The sequence below is a fragment of the Mauremys reevesii genome, linkage group 15 (assembly GCF_016161935.1).
Source record: "Mauremys reevesii isolate NIE-2019 linkage group 15, ASM1616193v1, whole genome shotgun sequence".
In the NCBI taxonomy this organism is placed as follows: domain Eukaryota; kingdom Metazoa; phylum Chordata; order Testudines; family Geoemydidae; genus Mauremys; species Mauremys reevesii.
Genome location: NC_052637.1, coordinates 35,296,120 through 35,314,680, shown reverse-complemented (window position 1 = coordinate 35,314,680; position 18,561 = coordinate 35,296,120). Strand labels below are relative to the sequence as shown.

General features: G+C 40.8%; 1 protein-coding gene across 9 annotated transcripts in view; it reads right to left on the bottom strand.

The window, feature by feature from the left end:
• The window catches only part of ANKFN1 (ankyrin repeat and fibronectin type III domain containing 1), a 275,486-nt gene that overhangs the window by 109,173 nt on the left and 147,752 nt on the right, over positions 1-18,561 (bottom strand). The window contains exon 2 of one of the 9 annotated variants that reach the window (XM_039501573.1): positions 2,399-2,537. The exons of the other annotated variants lie outside the window; for them this stretch is intronic. The gene's annotated coding sequence lies outside the window, so the exon portion shown is untranslated. The remainder of the gene's footprint in view (positions 1-2,398; positions 2,538-18,561) is intronic. 9 annotated transcript variants of the gene reach the window in all.

Sequence of the window (18,561 nt, the reverse complement as noted above, 5' to 3'; positions counted from 1 at the left end):
CTGGCACAAACTAAGCACTGAGCTGAACTGATTTACACCATCTAGGCACATAGAGAGGATGCAAAATGCTCAAAAGAACAGTGGGGTTTGGAAACTGGAAGTGAAGTTTGGGGGTAAGAAGCCTAACTAATCATGTCAGGATTTTATAAAAAACTTCATATGGGGCTTGATCTTGCTCCAGTTCAGTCAATGGAAAAATTGTCCTTGACTTCAATGGGACAGGCTTACGCATTTTCTGTGGTTAAAAAACAAACAAACAATCTGGTCACTTGGGGTCTGAATTCTCTCACACGAGTGTAAATGAAGAACGTCTCCACTGAGATCCATGAAGATACTTAATTGTAACATTAGTGTAAGAGAGACCACAATCAGGCCCATGAAGACTATAATCATTATGAATCAAAAAGCAGCTGCTAACACCACCCATGACCCATACATAGATCAGAACTTATCACTAATGTTTCCTGCCGGAGCTTCTGCCCTATGGTAAAACAGTGAGTGTCCCAATGTTGTTAGCTAATGGTTGCAATAATTGTTTTCCATTCCAGGGCAAAGCTAAACATGAGGGAGCACATTCATTTTCAAAAAGCTTGCAAAATTACATTCAAGCCATTAGACGTATCAGGAGACATTGCAGTTCCTCAGAAATGAATTACCCAGTTGAACACCACAGGAATAATGAAGCTGTCAACAGCCAAAGTGCAGCTGTGATATTTTGTCAATCTCATGTTGTTTATGCCATCTAGTCAGCCGCTCCTCATGGAGATAATTTATGTCACATATTGATTGGTTGGGGCTATTCCCAGCAGCGATGCAACAGTGTTTACATCCAAGTAATAGGAGCACATTTTACAAAGAGAAATTAACAAGCTTTTCATAACTGGCAATTTCTAGATTAGGAAGAAGGGGAAAAAAGCTGCCATCGATCAAAACTTGTGTGAAAAGAGCACAAATTGAGGCAGAAACAGTTTTTGGAAAGATTCCAGAGATATATAAAGGAAGTTAATCATTTACTTGTTAGCTATAAGGTGACAGCATCTTTAATATTGGAAAGTGGGACAATTTCAGCCACGTTTTGTAAGGGTGTGACACCTTTGTCACACAAATGATAAGTGTGCTTGAAGAACAAATGTCTGCAGGCAGGTGTCACTACTTCCAGCTTCTGATTCAGCAGCAATATGGGATGTTTCTGGGAGTGGAGCATTTCCCTCCCCTGTAACCTAGCATCTGAACAAGTCTATCATGAAACGCTGAATAGTGTGATTAGTTTTCAGTCTGAGTGAAGGAACAGATTTGATAGTGTCTGCAATTGCTTGACTTCCCCCTTCGCCTCAAACATTGTTCATTACACCAAACATTTGTTCACAGGACTGTCTGTTCCTGGTAACCACAGCAGTGTCTACTCAGGGCAGTGATAAATCTTGAACAAACATGTTGTAGGGATAAAAAAAAAATCAAATATTGTGATTACTAAAATGAAACATCAGGACTATCCCAGTAAAACTGTGACATAGGGTCATTTTAATAACATCAGAACATGACCCTTTTGGGGCCTGCTAGTTCTGCACAGACTAAAACTGGTAGATACTTGAATCAGCTGGGCAGATCTGACTCTTCATTTATTTATTAAAGTGAAAATTGCTGTAAGGGATTCCTCAGTTGGAAACCCCAGTCTCATAGGAGCAGTATAGAAACCTAGACAGAAGAGAAATGATCACTTTGAAGCAACTCCAAGCTTTCCAGTGTAATTTTATTCTACATTTAGTGAAGACCCCATCTAAACAGCCAGTACTGTTTGCTTCTTAAGGTGAATTTCACACTGTTAAGCATCCAACCGAGATCAGGGGCTCATTGTGCTAGGCACTGTACATATTCCCAGCGAGAGACAGTCCCTGCCTCACACTGCTTACATTCTAAATAGACAAAGAAAGTGCTATTATCCACATTGTACAGAAGGGGAACTAAGGCACAGAGAGACTAGGTGACTTGGCCAAGGTCACAAAGGAAGTCAGTGACAGAGCTGAGAATTGACGTGATCTCCTGATTCCCACTCCAGTGCCTTAACCACAACTTCCTTTCTTCATCTGAGGCAAACAAAATGCCCATTTTTTTCTATAAATGGAACGTTAAAAGGCCTGACTCATTCACACAGGGAACTGAACCAAACTTGAGGTTAACTTTTCCATGTAGAGTATAAGAGATCTATACCGGAGCTCGCAGCATGTTGTCAAAACACATTACTTCCCATTTGAGAACAGATTTTTAATATGGTTAAGTAACTAGAACAATAATTTCAAAGGGTAGCTTCTTTCATCTCCTCCCTCAAGCCAAAAAGATGACGCATCTGTGTTTTCAAATATAGCTAAGTTAGCCCCGCAGTAGTAATCAACATCCTTACAATTTCCTGTTTAGTCACCGCTGGTATCACAACTTCTCTACCACAATCCAAAGTGTAATAGAAGGCAATCCCTGTTCTTTGGTGGTGACAGGTTTCAGAGGGGTAGCCGTGCTAGTCTGTATCAGCAAAACCAGGAGTCCTGAAAGCACATGTAAAAGCACATGTAAGACAACTCCCATCTTTTCATGGGCTGTATATATATACCTGCCTACTTTTTTTCACCCCATGAATCTGATGAAGTGGGCTGTAGCCCATGAAAGTTTATGCTCAAATACATTTGTTAGTCTCTAAGGTGCCACAAGGACTCCTCATTGTTTTTCCTGTTCTTTAATGAGCCTGATCATGTACCTTTAATTGTACCATGCTTAGAGCTTCTCTTTTCATTCTGACACCCCCAACTTGTCCTGAGTGATGAATCAATTAACACCACATGGGTGGGGGGAGGACAAGGATTCTGAACTGATTTCCCACTTTTCACCTTTCAGCTTCTGAGAGCAGGGTTCAGCAGTTCATTTACCTCGGTTTCCCGCCTGGTTAAGGAGGATCTAAGCAGAGATAAGAAGATTCCTGGCATGGGTTTCCCCATTTCAGCCCATTTCAGCAAGGTACTTAAGCATGTGCCATATGTTCAGCACACAGATAGTCCCATTCACTTCAGTTTGAGAGAAGACAGGGCAGCAACCAAGAGATGGGAGGAAGATGGTTACAGCTAATACTGAAAGGCAGGAATATTGGGCCGAATCCTGACCCGCTGCCTTGGCCCCTTTTGCTCTTTCATTGCCCTAACAGGACAGCTGGCGACTTTCCTTCTTTATGCCTCTCACTCTTTCCCAAAGTGTAGAGAGTGATTCTGGGCAAACTTGGGTGATCCCTGGGTGACAGATGTTCTCTGGTGTCAGCATAATTTAGAACAGCCCTGGGGCTGCTCTAAGTTATACTGCGGGTCAGCTCTGCCTCTAGTCAGGCCCCGGGTCACAGAAGTGTCCTTTATCTTTCAAATTGCTGCTCAGATAATTCTTGGTCCCAGCTGAAGAATCACTGTTTGAAATATTCCTTCTTATACCAAACTCACGTAATCCATGTGTTTAAGATGCCAGACATGCCTGGTTACAAAACGACCCTCTTGTATGTTAGTGGAATCCAGTTTGAGAAGGAATGTAGACTAAGTCAGTCCCAACTCAACTTCCCCATCTAGCAATTTTTAAAAAGAAAAATCATTAAAAATAAGTTTTTCAGAAAGGTGTAAAAAAATGAAACAAGCTGCTACAAATATCTGCTAAATATATTTTTTTTAAAAAGAAAACACTTAGAAAATGTTTGCACTTCACCACCCTAATATTAATTTAGTCTAAGGTGTCACAGGAAACAGATGGGCAGAATAATTTGCAGTTATGTTAAGCGATTGAATATCAGTTTGCAAACTAGGCCACGTGGTCCAATGAAGCGCATATTCACTTGAACTAGAAGTGCTAATTTGAGTTCATCTGAACTGAGTTAAGAAGTGTTTGCAAGAGCAGGTGGTTTAGGTGGCTTAATTAAGCAAACACTTGCTTTTCACCTTTAGGAACTCATTTCCTCCCGGGTCAGAGTTTGGTGATCTTACAGCTATCCCACAAACTTCTACACAACTTGGAATGATTAATAGTCCCTATTCAGAAAAATTATGAGGTGCGATAGAAGGAAAAATTAATTGAATTCACAGAATGCTAAATAATCTTTTCGCTTATATTATTTTTTGTAAGTCCAAAGGTACGTTACTTCTGTTTCTATTTCTTTATGTGTGTGTGTTTTATATATATATAAATAAACATAGACATACACACATATACACATGCAGATGAAATATGTACACATACAGGCCCTGGTCCTACAATGAGATGCATGCAAGCACCCATGTGTCCCGCTAGAGTCCTGTTGAAACCATATATTGGACTGGTGAAACTGCCATTTCATATACCACTGAACAATGAAACGATAAAACACTTGAGTTTTGGTACAGTATAAACTGTGTTGGTTTAAATGTCAATGCAACATAACAAGGGATAGGAAACCCTTTTAGAGTTCAAGGTTTGGCAAATCTCACTATTTTGGAGGTTTGCAGAAGTTTGTGAAAACAAATGATTTCCCAGTAAAGTTACATGATATGGCCCCTGAATGGTTAAGTGCAGATCTGGATCCAGAGCCACATTTTATCAAGGATTATTCAGAGGCAGGGTTTGGATCCATTTAAAATATAGGTTGGCTTTTGAATAATGTTTTAATAAAGATGCCATTGGATTTTTCTCCAGCATTATAGATTATAGAGAAATGTAAATGCTAGAAAGGAACTATCCAGCCTGTGCTGCCATTGGAGGGCTAAATAATTTCTATGCTATGGTTGTTACGCCATCAGCCAAAAGAATGAATCTTGCCTCTGTGAGGCATCAAAGATCTGTGCTGTCTTTAGGGCGCTATTCATGGAAAAAAAAGTTTCCTAGTTTAGTATAAAAATTTGTCACAGATCATATAGTTGGAAATTTGATTTTGTTTCACCTGAAGTAGTAGGGCTTTAAAAGAAGAAATACCAGCATGTGAGCAAGATTTGGACATGCATAGAATTACAGCATTGCTAACACTCGCGATTTTATCCTGAGTCTTGGAACGTTTGGTGTTTTTCTCGAAGCACTTGGATGCCTGTATCTACAAGAGAACCTCAGCTTTCATTTAAAAAAAAAATTCTCGCCCTCATGGTAGGAGAGAAAATATGGAAAATGTGACCCAAATGCTCCCAATGGATTCAAAAAGCCAGAAGGGAAATAAGAAGAACCCACATTTTATTAAATCTCATGATTTTTGAGACCTTACTCCTGACCTTTGAAGACTTGGAGATGGCAGTACCGCTGTCATCAACTGAAACCAAGAAAACAACACAGGGAACCAGCCTCTTTTTACTATCAAAAGGAGAGATGACAGATTCCCATCTTGAGTCCTCACTTACTCCTTTTAATTAAACTCAGTTGAATTGAGATGTAAGGAGGCAGCCTCTCTGGCATGAAAAGGTATCTATGAAACACCTGTAGAACACTGGACTGGGACTCAAGAGACCAGCATTCTATTCCTGGCTCTGACACTGGCCTGCTTGGTGACCTTGGGCCAGTCCTGTCACATCTCTGTGCCTCAGTTTCCCCATCTGTAAAATGGGGATAATGATACTGACCTCCTATGTAAAGTGCTTTGAGATCTATGGCTGAAAAGTGCTATGCAAGAACTAGGTATTATTATGTATTCCCTTCCCCAGCTTTTGTAACCCTAAGCCACTCCTCTTTCTGTGAGCCCTACTTTTGTTTTCCCTTAAATACTTTTGTTTTCATATAAAATGGAAGAAGTAATTATTCTTATATACAAAAATTCAGATAATGGTTACACTCCCCTTGCCGGCAGGAATCACATGGGTGCTGCCATCATCACCAGCCCGGTCAGGACCCGTTAAAACCACACCTTCCCAAAAGTACTGGTGAGGACAAGTAGGATTTGGGGGGGGGAGCTTGTTTTTCTGGTTCTCTTTCTAGATGATTTAAAGGGCTAGTCCCACCTGACTGGGTCAGCTGGAATTTCATCACAATTGACACATTTCAGCAGAACATTTCAGTTCTGACAAAAGAGCATTTTCCAATAGAAAACCATTCTAGTTACCGGTATATTGACCACAGATGCTGCCGAAGCAGACTGAGTACTTATGAATTTAAAAATGGAACGGGGAAGACAGTGCTACTTGCAAAGAAGGTTCACGTTTTCATCTCAACGATTGCTAGGGAAGGCAGCTGCTTTTCAGAGGGAATGACCTGTTCCTTTAAGGGGAGGAAAAGGATGGTCTGAGGGCTAACAAACAGGCCTGGGACTCAGAAGACCTAAATTACGATGCCAGTTGATGTGCAACCTGGGGCAAGTCACTTTGGGCCACATTTTTAAAGATATTTAGGTGCTTAATTCCCATTGATTTCAATGTGAATTAGATGCCTAAATGCCTTGAAAAATCTAGCCCTTTCGCTCTCTGTGCCTCAGTGTCTGAACTGTAAAATAAGCTACCTGACAGAGGTGTAGTGAAGCTTAAGTCATTAATGCTTGTAAAGTGCCCAGAGATTCCCAGATGGAAGACAGATTTATTACATAGGGTCCACTAACGTAAAAGCTCACGCTCTAACAGTGCATTTCTTTGCGATGTTTTCCAGGGTTTGCATTTTACAACACCACATTATTTTTAATTAAGACCCCAATGAGAGTTTTAGGATTATCCACTCTCCCTGAACAAACAGAACTTTACCCAGTAGGCATTTTGCCTTCATCTTCCAATCAACAAGGCATTTTGCCTTCATCTTCATCTTAAACAAATGAGGATCATAATACTCGATTTTTATCTTCCAAATCCTTGAGAGTTTGCAAACTTTCTTTATTATTCCGACGAAGTGGGTATTCACCCATGAAAGCTCATGCTCCAAAACATCTGTTAGTCTATAAGGGGCCACAGGATTCTTTGCTTTCTTTATTATCTGTCCCAATTGGCAGGGATTCAGCCAGGAAACAGCCCCCTCCTTCTGAAATAAACAAACTTCACTACACAACAAAAGGACGACTGGATAGTCCCAGCTGTGTTTCGTGAAAAGCAATATTAGAAAGTATTATCAATGTAGGATACTTTCTCAGAATCAATGGTGCAGCTGGTTATATTGCTCACCATACACTATGAATAAGATTAATTTCATTCGAGGCAAACATTAGGCTACAAGGGAGAACGGGGAATCAAGCTGAGAAGAACCACTGCTCCCTTAGACGTGGGCTCGTAATTCGTTGCGGCTAAAGCTGTCCACTGAAACAAATCAACACTTTTTTTTTTCAGTTGTCGACATAGTAGCAATCGCTTAATATAGGGAAATCACTTGAAGTAAAAGCAGAGGAGACTCACCCAGTAAAATCATAGATTGTTATAGACCACTTTAAGCTAAAAACAAGGGAGTACAATGACAGGAATTGTCTGCTTTGTGTTAGGAAAGCCTGATACTCCTTGCCTACTCATTCCAAAAAAGAAATATTAAAAAAAAACCAAAAAACCCAGACAGGGACAGTTCCTGATTTCAGGCTCACAGACTGGTGTAAATCCAGAATCACTCCATGGAATCAATGGATTTACACTGTTGCTACTATTAGTAGCATCAGCAATAAAGTAGCAGCTACAGGCCTCAGCGGAGATCACAGCCCCACTGTGCTAGGTGCTGTACAGGTGAGAGAGGGAAACACAGGTTCAGAGAGGTAAGGTGACTTGCCCACGGTCATTCAGTAGATCAGTGGCAGAGCTAGGAATAGACCCAAGGTCTATGCATGCCCTATTCATTAGGCCGTGATGCCTACTCAAACTGTATCCCCACTGCCTTCTTGAGAGCAGAACCTTGCCCAAGGTTAGCTAACCTCTGGTTTCCTCTTTTAAAATTCGATCAAAGAACCGCTACCCCATTTTGCAATTGAATTTCAAGCCACTCACATACTAAGGTGATAATTGCAATATGAAAACATAGATTAGATTAGGTAAAATTAGATTAATCTAGACATAGGCTTAGTGGCCAAAGTACTGGTGATGTATCTTGTTACCATTTCCCCAAGCCATCACTGGTTTTGAAATGAGGTTTATAAAGAATGTCTTAACTGAAAATATACAGTGTAGACGCACATGTTAAAGATGCAATAGAGACTTCTGGAGAAGTAATTCTGCAGATTGATGAAAACATTATTACACCAAAATGTCACAGTTTGACTATATCTTCCTGTCACCTGAAAGATTCCCAGGGAAGCTTAAAAGAACCACTAGTCATTAATAAAGTTCAGCTCTTGAAACTTGATTCCTGAGAAAGACAGGGAAAAAAAAGTCAGAAAGGAAACAAGAATGTGACTAGCAACCTAAGAGAACATTGACAATGTCAAGGGGGTCTAAAAATAGAATGTTCTTACATATCAGACACAAAGTACACGGGGAGAATGTTGAATTTTGGGACACATGTTGACAAGAGCAAGAAAATGATCAGTTAAAGAGGAAATATAGCATGTTCTCCAATACCTGAGCTCAAAGAGGTCCCCAACTTAATAGCTCTTAATGTACCTTGCTGTGTTGTGCGATTAGTGGAAGATATACAGTAAAGATTGTCCTTGTGGGTTTATATAAGAAGCTTAACATTTCTAATGTAAACCAGTAATAATAAGAGTATCCTATATTTCATACAGTTCAAGTGCTTCTGATGCGTGTCTGGTACATTTTGTATTTTGGAATTCAATGTTTTAAGGTTTGTAAGAGAAGAATACAGTATAAATCACTATTAAAAAAGGAAGTGGGGTGGGGAAGGGTTGCTTCCATGTAAAATATGATTATAGTTCATGAGTATCTACCAAATGTAGAAATTCATTTGCAAATTTAACACCATTAATTTGGGCTTGAATAGGGACTGGGAGTGGCTGGCTCACTGCAAAGGCAGCTTTGCCTCTCCTGGAATTGACACCTCCTCATCAATTATTGGGAGTGGACTACACCCACCCTGATCGAATTGGCCCTGTCAGCACTGGTTCCCCACTTGTGAGGTAACTCCCTTCTCTTCATGTGTCAGTATATAATGCCTGCAACTGTAATTTTCACTCCATGCATCTGCAGAAGTGGGGGTTTTACTCACAAAAGCTTATGCCCAAATAAATGTTAGTCTTTAAGGAGCCACCGGACTCCTTGTTGTTTTTGTAGAAAACAAAGTTGACTTCTGGCCAGTGACTCAATATAATTAGTTTTAGTCTGAAAGGGTTTTCCCTTTTCTCCCAGGCAATTACACACTCCTAAAGAAAGGAGCTTTTAATCGGCGTTCTCACAATGTCTTATCTGTGTTATGTGAGCTATAGGATGGGATTTCTTTATCCTACCCAGGGTGGGAAGGTTGGAATGTATTTGATTGCTACATTGAGGAATGTTAATGGATCCCAAACCATATTTAGGGCACTCAGACATCAAGATGAGTCTCTACATGACATAGATAAATCAGGGCATACAGCTCCTAGCACAATGGAGTCCTGGTCTTTGACTGGGGCTCCTAAGTGCTACCATAATACAAATAAAAAATGTCCAAATACATTTAGAATAATAGAATATCAGGGTTGGAAGGGACCTCAGGAGGTCATCTAGTCCAACCCCCTGCTCAAAGCAGGACCAATCCCCAACTAAATCATTACTTAGATACTAGTTTGAAATGTTTCTTCCACCCTTCCCATCTCTGTGTGTCGTGACTGTCTGGAGCAGGGCTCTGGAATTGTTTCTAGGCTACATTTCAACGGGTAGTGCTAAGCCTCGAGGGAGCTGGTGGCAGTACACAAGACCATGGGATAGCTGTAGATAAGGTGGACGGTGGGAGCTTTACCTTCCCATCCCAACTCGGGGCCATGAGGGTTGGCACCCATGTAAAGGGCTGTCAGGGTAGCATGAGCATGTGGATGTTTGTTCCTTCCCCCGATGATATCTCCCCTTCCAATTTGGGTTCATCATCTCCAGAAGGTGATGGAGCTCATCAGCAGTTTATTGGACGAGTGTTGGGAGGGTCAATGCTCCTGTTCCTCTCAGAAAGGATAGGGCATTCCTTGCAGTGGAATTTTACTGTCCATTTCCCCAATCATGTAAAAGCAGCAAAGAGTCCTGTGGCACCTTATAGACTAGCAGACGTTTTGGAGCATGAGCTTTCGTGGGTGAATACCCACTTCGTCGGATGCATGTCATCCGAAGAAGTGGGTATTCACCCACGAAAGCTCATGCTCCAAAACGTCTGTTAGTCTATAAGGTGCCACAGGATTCTTTGCTGCTTTTACAGATTAACACGGCTAGATTAACACGGCCAGACTAACACGGCTACCTCTCTGATACTTCCCCAATCATGTGATTTCTCAAAACTTGGATGCAGCATTAACCTTCGAGTTTTACTTTTTGCCCCACAGCCCTTTCTAGCCAGCGTTCAGCTCACACAGCACATTAAAACCATAAATGTAACCCCAAACAAAAATATGTTTGAGAACATAAATACAAATTTTCAAGGGAAGAGGACACGTTTTGTGAACATTTACATTTAGTCAAAAACCCAATTATTCATCAAAAATGCTTAGGACTTGTGCTTGCCCTCCGTCCAGAGGTGAATTTCACTAAGAAAGCACAGTGTTATGTTTAGAAACAAGAGGATCCACACCAGAAACCTGACACTAATCTTTTGGCTCATCTGCCAAGGAACAGAATCATACCGTGTGACCCATCCACTGAATCAAAATGAATGTACCCGGTTAAAATTTAGAATATTGAGCAATCGCGATGACTGACAATGCTGGTGCATGATCAGTAGACAAAGAATTTTTCACCAAAACTAGCTGGTGAATCATTTTGAATAAGTAAAACGTTTGAAAAAAAAATTGTATTCCGCTTGCAGAGAAATGAACAGAAAGAGAGGCAAAGGCCATTTGCTGCCAATCACATGCTCAGCTTTAATTACCATCTAGTATTTTTCTGTGTAGCATAAGTACCACTAACACAATCGGAAAAGGATGCATAGGTGGGCATGAAGTGAAAATTAAGCTTGCTAGTAAAAATGTTAAGATCAGTGATGTATGAAAGTAATTACAATGAAATTTTTACATCTATTGGTTCCTTATAAAAAGATGTTAACTTATTTTCACCTCTGATTCCAGCACACACTGACATAATACAATTTCACAAATTTCAGATAACAAAGGGTTTTGCTCTGTTATTAATCCAGGAGCAAATGAGAGAGAGAGAGAGAGAGAGAGAGAGAAAAAAAGAAAACCTTAGCTAACCCTGTCACATTGTGATGAAGAAAATAATCAGTGGCATTTATATTATCTGTGCAGATAGGAAAACTAATAAATGACAGAATCACATATCAACATATTTGATCTGTTAAGAGTCAGTGATACCTTAAAAAAGGAGAATCTTTCCATTAACTTCAGTGGGTTTCAATGGGTTCTTTAAGAGTTGCATTTGCAAACCATTCTTTGACCCAGAAATATGTTTTGCCTGGGTGATTCCTACACCAAACCAGGCACATCATAGGTTAAAGCCATTTCTAGAATATCTGGTCATTTTATAACTTGTCCATATCAACCAAAGTTCATTTGTCAAGTTTTTATAGTGGCATCTATCATTCTATTAGAATGCTAGATCCTAAGAGGTGCTGAGCATCTCCAACTCTCACTAACATCAGTAAGACTGTCAATAAAAAGGCCTCATGAATCTCAAGTGTTAATGTGCCCCTCACCTTACTATCTTGGATACCATTATGGTTTGGAGACAAAGATTAAACAACACGAGAAGTCGTCCCACTGCTATCCATCACAGCAAGAACAATTGTATTTACAGAAAAGTGGTTGGAAGACTTCATTGACAATTACTGAAATGTGTCCCATCCATACAAGGGCCAAATTACATCTAGCGCACATGCATGCCGTAAGAACAGAGACATTTTTCCTTATAGTGTGTCAGTTAGTGCTTAAAATCACAATGTGCACCATACAGTGTGAATTTTTCCCCTAGAGCTGGCCAGGCATTTTCCAGCTAAACTTTTTTTTATTGGAAAATGTTGATTAGTTGAAACCGAAACTCTGCGAGAAAGGGTTGGTTTTAATGAATTTCCCAATTTGAAAAAAAGTTCCAATACTATCAAAATACCCCATTTCCATATTTTTGTAAAAATGAAAAGTTTCTTTTTTTGATTCAAAATGATTTTTCATGTCAAAATTAGTTAATTTATACTAACAATAGTTAAAACATGTTAAAAAGTCAAACTCAAAATGAAACATTTTGAAATTATTGAAACTAAATGTTTTGACTGGATTCATGAAAATGTTCAAAATGTTGGCTTTTTGTCATGGTTCAGGAGAGGAGAGATGTTTGAAATCTTAAACTCTTGTGGGATGGGAAAATCATATCCCACCCATCTCTAGTTTTATCTATTCTCCATGTGATGCTGTGCGATAGTATTGCACTGCTATATACACGAAATAGGTTTGGAAGAGAAATTACCTCAGACCCTTGGGATAATGCAGGCAAGTAGTGCATAAATATTACGCAGTATGTCTCTGAGGCAGGATTGTCAGACCACTCATCCTCAAATAACAGCCTTTGGATGATCCATGAAGTGGCATAATTCATGTCCCAGAAGAAAGCTCCCTACTTAAACTCTCTTCTCATTGCCTGGAAAGGAGGAGAAGATAGTACACTAGTGTATTGCACTATTGGCAGAATGAGGAGCCAGATATCATCCACCAAAATGAGACAGTAGCTCCCAGCATCCCACTTGCCAGGAAGTCTTATTAACTGGTCTCTGTTCATTGCAATACTCTCCCTTCACAGCCATTTTCTGAGTGCTGAATACCGTTGGCGACGTTATTGATGATAGCATAGCATATTGCATGCTTCAGGGATCCAAAGAGGATTTCCCTTGTGGTTAGATGGTTTTGATTTAAACTGAACTGGTTAACTGATAGTTGATTCCCAGGTTAGGGTCAGAGTCATTTGCAATGAAAATAACTGGTAATAAAACAAAAATACAACAGACTCCCTCACCTCACACACCAGAACTGCTTAAGCCCATTGTCCTTTATCCTATTAGAAACCTAAAGGAAGAGTTGTGTGGTCAAGGGGTGACCTCAGTCGGGAGATGACAGATTTGTTCTGATTAGGAGCTATGGAGTGTTTGTTTTGCAAGGCCAGAGGCTAAAAATCAGTAGCACAAGTGGTTTGAGGGAAGGCACTGAATCCACCTAAACCACTGTGAAGTGCTTTGAATCTTTAGAGGGGTGAAGAAGGTGAAAGAAAGGCACCTCGGCAAAGTTGTGTTGTTGAATTTCAGGTTTTCATGCTAGACAGAATTTCTCTAACTAGGTAACTGGATGGCCCTTGTCACCTTAGTATGTATGCGCCTTGGCATTTTGTGGGCTCAGCAATCTAATATAATTTTTATATTGCATTTGCAGACATCAAGCATAAACCTACTAGAATAGCATTCTTTGAAGACAGGGAGACGGAGGTGGAAGGCCAGATTTTCAAAGGTATTTAGGTACCTAAAAGTGCAGCTAGGCACCTTGTGGGATTTCCAAAGCTCCTAATCAGGTTAGGTGCCTAACTCCCATGGATATTAACTGGTTAATTTCAGTCAATAGAAGTTAGATGCCTAACCTGCCTAGGTTCTTTTGAAAATCCCACTAGGTGTCTAGCTACACTTTTAGGTACCTAAATACCTTTGACATTTTGGCTCAGAGTACTTAAATGCTCCCAGTCAAGGGTGAATTTGTAGCAGTGCCTGGGATAGAAACCAAACATCCTGACTTCTATTTTCATGTTTTAATTCTTCTTCATCTCCTGTTCCATGCACAATAACAGTTCAGAAAACACGAAAAAGAAAAAAAATAGATAAAAAAGCTTGTCCTATGCCACTAAGTACACTGTGTAACAGGCATATAATCCCTTGTCCTTCCCTAAAAATAAGTGAATCACAGTCACAAGGACTTGAAAGAATAATGAAAGCCACTTTCCTTTTTAAATCTGTGATTTGAGATTGTAATTTGACAATTGTAGGCTCCCCTAGAATTTATATGTCTGGCCATTCCATCTCGGTAGGAAGGCCATAAAAAAAATTGGAGTCATTTACCACTCTGATGAAGTGCTATTCTGTGGAAGATAAGAACATAAGAATGGACATACAGGGTCAGACCAAAGGTCCATGTAGCCCAGTATCCTGTCCTCCGACAGTGGGCAGATGCTTCAGAAGGAATGAAGAAAACAGGGCAACTATTGAGCGTTCCACCCCATCATCCAGTCTTAGCTTCTGACAATTATAAAAGATGATGACAAAAGAAATAGCAATTCCTTGAAAAGATGGACGAGTAAGCACTGAGATATATACGGCAAAATAGCCGTCTGGTAGAAAAATTATAACGCGCAAATTATAACGCACATGCAATTGTCCAAGCTGCAGTTTTCCCCTGCCGTTTAGCAGGCATTTATTACAGCCTGGCTATGCTCCAGTTACAACAGCTCAGTTGTCAGGGTGAAAGATAATGGAACAGGGGCTCCGATTTTCAAAAGCAGCATGAGAGCTAGTACAACAAACATTTGGGTAACTGTTTCATTGTCTCACTCTAAAAAAATCAGGCTCTCTGTTCTTCACTATGTTGATGATCACCTTATGGAATCATCACACCTTCAGAGTGGGATTGGAGTTAAACTGCTCTGTCGCCTCTTGCTTTCGGGTATGCTTTACACTGGAAGTGAGACTACACTGGTGAAAACTGTCACCATCTTCTCATGCAAACTATCCCTACTAAACCATAACCAATGATAAACACCATTCTGAAAAATAGTCTGTCATTCACCTAGCCAGCAACTTAATGAAAACACATTGCACCCTGAAAGCAGTTCTGAATAAAGAAACTGTTTCCTTATAGTTGTGATGATGTCAAAACACATCTAGAGATAACACTTTCCCGTCACTTTTCACATGGATATAGATATGTCTTTTTGGTTCCGTTATGATATTTCTTCACATCATTTTAAGGCACGTTATTAACACTTTCTATTGAATGGCTTTAAGCTTTACAACAAGCAAATTATCATAGTAGTAACCATCCACCCTTCTTTCCTACACTTTAGGATTGAAAGCTTTGGGCTATATTCATACGTGATGTAAAAATGGGTGTAAGTTAAGCATTACTAATAAGTCAGGGCTGGCATGCTTTATCCGACACCTCCATTACACCTTGGATATTTTTCATATTTTGAGCCCCATCCTTCCATCCTTTCTGCAGATAAGTTACCCCTATTACTATTCACGTTCTGAGATGTAATACATACACTGATTCACACGACCCCTGAATTTGCCTCTATCACTCGCTCATCTGTAATATTATCAGTTCACAGAGGGTATCATTTTATTGGTTCTCTGACTAGGGCCACTCCTTGAGATCACTCTTCTGAGATGGTGGTATAAAATAAGGAATATTTTGGAGGCACAGCCGGGTACGCACCTACCAGGTACTACTGCCCCTGCACACTGGTCCTGTGCAAAATCTTTTCGTCTAGCTATCTGTCTTAGGTACTTATACAGCCCACGTTACTGCAATACCTGAGCACCTCAATCTGCAACCTGTTTATCCTCGCAACAGCTCTGAGAAGTAGGGAAATCTATTATCCCCATTTTACAGGTGGGGAAAAAAAGCACAGAAAACTAAGGCCTTGGCCATAGGTATGGAGTGATTCTTGCATTTGGGGAGGCTGGGGGTGAGCACTGGAAGCTCCCTAGAAGTGGGGGGCCCACCGACGCCTGGACTGTGGTCCCACCTTCTACTCCGCCCCAAGGGCCCACCTCCGCTCGGCCTTTTCCCAACGGACCCCCATGTCCACAACTCTCTGCCCCCTCCCCGAGGCCCCGCCCACTGCTCACTCCTCTCTGCTCCCCCAAGGCCCCTCCACCCATTCCTCTCTGAGTGACTGGGGGGGAGGTTCGGGGGAAGAGGCAGAGTTGAGACAGGAAGAGGCGCAGCCTGGGTGGGGCCATCGTTCGGGTGCTGGTGACCCCCCACCCCCACTCCAAAGGCAGTGGGGGCTGGCACGCCTGCATCTGGCATTTCTAGCCCCCTGTGTCGGGAGGCTTAGCCTCCCTGTGTAGAGTACAGGCCCCATGCGTGTAGCAACATGCCACAGCAAAAAAATAGCTACATGCCACAGTGAAAGGCTTGCCAGAGTCTTCCCCAGCGGCCGCACAGCCTTTCCCTGTGGTGAGGAAAGGCTTTGGCACAGGGGAGGCAGCGGTGTAGGTACTGCTTGGGTCTCCGGAGCGGCATCGAGGGAATATACGTTAGGGTTCAGGCACGTAAGCCACTCTACTTGCCTAAGTCATGCCTCACCATCTACACTGCCGTTTATACTCATGCTAGCTAGGTGTGCCATGTCTGTACTCTACACAGTGCTGTAAATGTAGACGTACATTAAGTGACTTGCCCAAGGTTACATAAGAAATTTGTTGCAGAGCGGGAAACTGAAACTGAATCTTCCAGTTCCCAGGTTGGTGCCTTAGCCATTGGGCCACCCTTCACCCCTGCTATTATTTTTGTCTATAATTCCCAGATCTCAATAACATCTCCACAGTAAAATCCATTTGCACTATGAATTCCTTAAAATATAAGGGCGAAAATACTTTGTCTTATTGGTGTCCCTAAATTGTTTGCTAATGTTAACACTGTAACAACATGTAACTTGCATCTGCAAATGTGCTTTTGAAATATTAATACCCAAGAGCAAACTGAAGGCGGATGAAAATAATATTTTAAATGTCATTCATTCTTCCTTTGTTAAAAAACATTTGCTGTAAAGCTTATTATTTAACTTGCATTTTATTGGTAAAAACAAATATGTAAAAGCTTATGCAACAATGAAAACACTTTCTAAATTTAAAAAAACAAAACATAACCAAACAAAAAATGGATTTTCATCTAAATTAGGAGCCAGATCTTGCGCAGACTGAGAAATCTGTGGTGAATACCCCATTGGCTTTAACAGCTACAGGATTGGGCCCTTATTGGGCAATTTCTTAGGCAAAAATAAAATCAGTTTTTACTGGCCTGCTTAGTTCTATTTTATTATAAACATCTGCCCAATAACGAAGTGTAAAGTATTCAAAACTAGATCAATTCCTTCCCTGCAGCCCTCACCTCACGGGAAAGGCATCACATACACTAAACCCGTTCTCCATCCTTTACATAAAGGAAAGACGTAAGATCAACATGCACATTGAAGTAGGTAAAAATCAATGGAAAGGAGAGGTACAATTTAATAGCATCTTAATGCAACCTGCTGGAAAGCCTCTTGAATATCTAACTGTTTGGTGTGCTATTACTTCAAAGGTTGGGTAATTAAAAGTACCTTCACAAAGCACTGATTTACATAAGAAAACAAGCTTTCATACAGTTTTAAGCATATTTGTTCGACTTTTTAAAGCATGAATTTAATTATTGACAAATACCCCCTTTCAATTTTCTTTAATTTACCTGAGCTGATTTCCATGCAAGGAAATTAAACATCAGAGAATTGATTCTGAATCTATATTGTTCTGGATTCCTTTAAAATAAATCGTAATATTCTACAAAGAGGACTAACATTTTTAACCTTATTGTGGAATCCAAGGAGTCAAATATCATTCTACTAACCAAATTAGTGGATGTAATAGTCCTTGGGACCACACAAAGGCATTAGACTAAGGGTTTGTCTACACTGTCTTGCAGCTCAGACTACAGGGGTGTCAATTACAATGTGCACCAGAGTGCTGCACTGTGTAGACACAGCGAGCAAAAACTAAAAGGTTCCTATTTCACATTTACGTTGTCAAAGTCAAACAGAACTACATAAATGCGAAACAGGAACCTTTTAGTTCATGTCTGCAGGGTCCACATGGGAGAGTTACAGTGCAGCACTTTGGCGTGTATGTAATTTACACCTTGGTAGACTATACTGGGGCAGAGGAGACAGCTTAACGTCTGAACTGGTGTAAATCTGGACTAATTCCACTGACGTGAATAGGGCAATATACATATCAAGAAGACAATATATGTATTGTCATTCAGCAATGTTCCTGTAATATTTATTTAATGTCTGTACAATGTAGGCCCTGATCCCACAAGCGGTTAGGCACGTGCTTAACTTAATGCACATGACTAAACTTGTTGTTGCATAATTTTTTTGTAGGAGCAGGTCCTTAAGAATACATTGCGGCCACCCTCACTCAGCCATAGAGGAAAGTCAGAGGGTGTAAGGCCCCGCCCAGACCGTGACTGTGGCCTGGGGGAACAGAACAGGGGCTATTTGCTGCTCACTGAGAGTGAGTGGGCAGGGAAAGGGCAGAGGGAAGAGGGGAGTGGGAACAGCCATACTGGATCAGACCTATGGTCCATCTGGTCCACTATCTGGTCTCCAATGGTGGCCACAAGAAGGTGCAAAAACCCCAGTAACAGGCAGATGTGGGATAATTTGCCCCTCATGAAGGTCTCGTGCTGCTCCTTAGCAGTCAAAAACTAGTTTAGACCCTGAAGTGTGAAGTTATTCCTCCCAAAATGTGTTAACT